The 4294-nt window shown below is 34.8% G+C and overlaps 1 long non-coding RNA gene across 1 annotated transcript; it reads right to left on the reverse strand.

Annotated features, from left to right (window-relative positions):
- Positions 1-971: 971 nt before the first annotated feature.
- LOC121666551 lies at positions 972-4063 on the reverse strand. The gene is made up of 3 exons (XR_006016685.1): positions 3928-4063; positions 3379-3536; positions 972-1828 (listed from the first exon to the last, which is right to left on the reverse strand). It is a non-coding gene; the product is annotated as an uncharacterized LOC121666551 (long non-coding RNA).
- Positions 4064-4294: the final 231 nt, after the last annotated feature.

Genomic DNA, 4294 nt, shown 5'->3' on the forward strand with positions numbered 1-4294 from the left:
TGTACTACTAAACTTTCACTCCATCTTTTTTATATTTTAAATAATTTCTGTTTCATCAATTATCACAAAATACGTATCTCCAATTACATTTTTAGCACATTGTTAGCACACAAATATTTTAGGCATCTATCTCACTGATATTTAAAATATTGACAATTTTCTTGTTAAACACAGATTGCTTTGAAACTGCATGTAATCTTTCTGCCTCTTGGTTATTTCCTTTTCTAGCACATCCCAGAAGCACTGACGTTTTTTTCTAAAACCAGTTCCCCCATCCTTTCTCTAATGCTTTCACTAAATCAGAGCTTCTACAGTTTCCCTTGTGACACCCTCTTCTTTGAATCTATGCAAATTTGGAGAGAAAATTCCCCTCCAATCACATTCAGCACTTTTTTTACTACTAACATTTCTGCTGGAATATATATCTGTAGAAGATGAAGTCTACCATAATAGGAGAGCTCTCAGGGCTATTAGTATTTCTCATAATATTTCAGTTTTCTGTCACAAAGAGGAGTTTATAGAATATTTTTTCAACTATACTTCTTTACTATTCTTCCCTAAAGAGATTTAAAACTGCCTTCTGTTTTATTCATGCTAAGTGCTTGGTTTTTATTAATGTCTAAATGTCAGAGAATCCTAGCTCTTTTACCTTCACTTCTGTCTTATCTGAAAGGATATATATGGATACTCTATTTCATTCCTGTTTTTGTTAGGTTTTGGGGTTTTTTGGGGGTTTTGGTTTGGCTGGGGTTTTTTTGTATTTTTTTTCTTCTATTTATATGTTACCCCCTTAAATATCTGATGTGACATTTACAGCTTTTAATTCAGATTTCAACATTTTGTAGTCTCGGGACACAGACAGAAGAGATAATTTAGATGTTGTTCCCTTTTCCCAGGTGACTGAGATCTTAAGCCACTAAAGTCTTAAATTCCCTGCCCACACCTCCCTCTTTAGCTATGCTTTGGTTAAAGTCTGATTAGTTGATAGCTTTGAATGGATCTTGCAAGTTTGTAAGGCACAGTGTTCTGGTAAATATATCAGGGCAATTGTTTTACAGGATTAAAGGTTAGTGCCCTGAAAGGTGAGGAATATATTTGCTGATTCTTCCCAAAGTTAATTAATAAATGAGAACATGACCACAGATAGAGGATAACCTACCTTTCAATCCACTTTATTGTTTTTTTTGGTAGACCTCAAATTTTATTGGGGCGCAGTGGATACCTTGACAAAGATCATGCATTAAGAGCTCTTACCAAAATCTGTGTCCTAAAAAAATTTGAGCTGTTATGCAATATCTCTAAGCCGTACAGTTTTCAAACACATAGTGTAAGGAAAATGGCAATTTTAGTTGCAGCATTACATTAGTTTCAAATGTACGTAATGGCAGTATCTTGCCTTTCTACAAGCAGTTAGTTCCTTCTGTGTACACAAAATAACATTCAAGTAGCTTTGATAGAGGGCTATAATGATCAAGAAAAATGTATTATTTATATTATTACATGACTAAAATTATTTTGATATCATTAGTAGTGACACAGTGTTCTGAAAGAAAGCACACCGTAGTGTACTTCAGAAAATAAACCAGGCCTACTTTTTTTTTCTTGATTATTTAGGGGCTTTATTTCCATATATTTGTACATTGATAAAGCTTAGTATAGATTTCTTAACTGAAAATTAAAATACAGTCAGGTACAGATGCAGAGAGCTTAAAATCTTCCTATTTTAAATCTTCCTATTTTTTCCTTTCCCACCCCACACCTCATGCTGGAATTATGCGTTCAGAAGAATCCAGTCTTGAGAAGATGGGATTTACTTGGACGTCAGAACCTTGAAAACAGAAACATGGTAGACTTTCAGTTGTTTCTCTGTGAAGTAAATAAAACTGGTTGCAAACAATAAAATGCTTTAATGAAGCAACAGCTCACATAAGCAAACTTTATTCTATTATTTAAAAAAGGCAAATTTCTTATTTTTCAATATGCTATGAAAATATTTTCTCTGAAAGCTGTGCATGAGAGGCAATATCACTTGCGATGATGGACTACTTTACTCAGAGGATGGTAAACACCGAACAGGTTGCCCAGAGAAGCTGTGGATGCCCCATCCCCAGAAGTTTTCCTGGCCATGGTTAATGGGGCCCCCAGGAACCTGACCTAGTGGGTGACACTACCCATGACAGAGGGATAACTGGATGATCTTTAAGGTGCTTTCTAATCTAAACAATTCTATGATTCTATGATTTAATGAAATCAAAAGAATATGGGGCAAAAAAAATTCACATTCACTCCACTCTCTTCTAGGCTGGTATCTCCTAATTTGTTATCTTTCAGTCCTATGGCAGCTACTTACTTAATCATTATTTATTCTTTCTATTGTGTGTCATGAGAGTTCTAATTTTGTTTTGTAACTAGTCAATCATAGGGACATAGATGTTAATAATTCTTAAGAAATTAAGACTGAAAATATGAGCAAAAGCAATTCAGGACAGCATTGTTACCACAGTTTTGAAGGGATCTCAGGGTTAAGTTAAAAAATAAAAAACAATAAAACATATTGTTGCATTATAGCTGACTGAGTTTTGCAGACCAGTGGAATTATTAATGCAACATGTTGGTGCATGAAAAAACAAAGAAGTATGACAGATAATTCAGTAACAAACTATCTGTTAATATATACCACTGTATTCATAAATTTTAATAGAGCTATTTATCACAGCAAGAATTGTTAAGGAATTCTGCAGGCTTTCTGCCACTATGGTAAGATGAATGATGAATCTGATGCAATGCAGGGTTTTTTAATAATTTATTGGATCATGAGTTATGGTTTTATTCAATTGAGTATTATTAGATGGGTTTGCCCCAGGCAGTGAGCATGGTATATGAAAAGGAAAAATAGATTAAGCAAACACTTGATGAGTTTAATCATTTCAAACAGGGCAGAGGATAAAGGCACTGACAGATTTGTCATTAATTCAGCAGATGTTTTTACCTCCACACAACATAATCACAAGATGGGAGTTGTCAATGAAGCCCTGAAAGTGTGATGATAATAATGAATAGTCTGCATAATCTATTCTTTTCACGCAATTGATTTATTTTCTCCATGAAAGACAACAAGGGATGGAACAGAGGGTAGAAGGTCTTTTCAAGAATGGTAGCATAAGAATATTTTTCTTCATCCCAAATCCTTCTATCTATTTTTGATTAAATAGTGCCATTCTGCATAATGATAGCTGGTGGTGATTTTTCCTGATAGAAAATGGAATGAATCACCATTGCTGCGCTTTGTCCACATTCTAATGATGCCTTCACCCCAGAGACTATCCATCAAATTTTTATCAGGAACCATTATCGCTGACTTCCCACTCAAAGCCTTACCTGTAACATGCAACCAAGTCCATTTATCTGTAACAAATATTAAGCTTCTTTGAGAACAGACCAGGGACCTGAACTGTAGTAGAATAAGATGTATGCCTTCTGTGCTGTTCAAATAAGTGTAGGCAGAGGTCAAAGTGGTAAAAGACTGATCTTGAAACCTGTGAATAGTAGATTTGTTAATCACTTTATTATTATGTGTATGACACTTGACTTATCATAGAACTGCTTTTTCAATGTCAAGTGAAAGAGCCGTAAGTGTCTCCATTACATAATTTTCTGTTTTTCTTGATCATGGCCCCAGTCATAGAAATGCTGAGCATTTTCATCAATTTCATTTGTAGCTATGATTACTCAACACTTAATATTTTTTTAAAATATGTATCTGAAACTGCTTTTCTAGAAAGAAACAAACATGCCGTTCATGAAACAACACTTTGCCTTTCACAGTTACTCTGTGAAAGGGCTACATAGGAAGTGTTTGATGAAGCCCAAGTTAATATTAAATTCTCCTAGGCAATGCCTTGATACCAAAACTGCAAATTACCCTACCTTTTTTTCTTAGTTTCCTGTGGGAACTTCCAACAGCAGTGTTAATGCATCTGACATTTCCTAAATAGTGATTCATTCCACGGCTTTCAACAAGGCATCCAGACCCCCTGAGTAGATCACAGAAATAGAAATTCTGTGGACCAGGATGTAGGAACTGAGTCATATTTACAACAGGGTGAAAAAAGTCAGATCCTTTCTATGGCCAAAAAAAATATACTTCTTTTTCTTTTAAGGACTTTCACTGATGAAATTCCAGTACTGATTAAGTGCTTTGTTCATAAGCAAAGAGGAGCAGGAGGTTTTTATTAGGCTACCCAGGGTTAACCTCTCTGTATGTTTGATATTCTGCAGGTAAACAGCAGATATG

The sequence above is a fragment of the Corvus kubaryi genome, unplaced genomic scaffold (assembly GCF_017639235.1).
Source record: "Corvus kubaryi isolate FWS band 111438036 unplaced genomic scaffold, C.kubaryi_AGA036_p1.0 132, whole genome shotgun sequence".
Classification (NCBI taxonomy): Eukaryota; Metazoa; Chordata; class Aves; order Passeriformes; family Corvidae; genus Corvus; species Corvus kubaryi.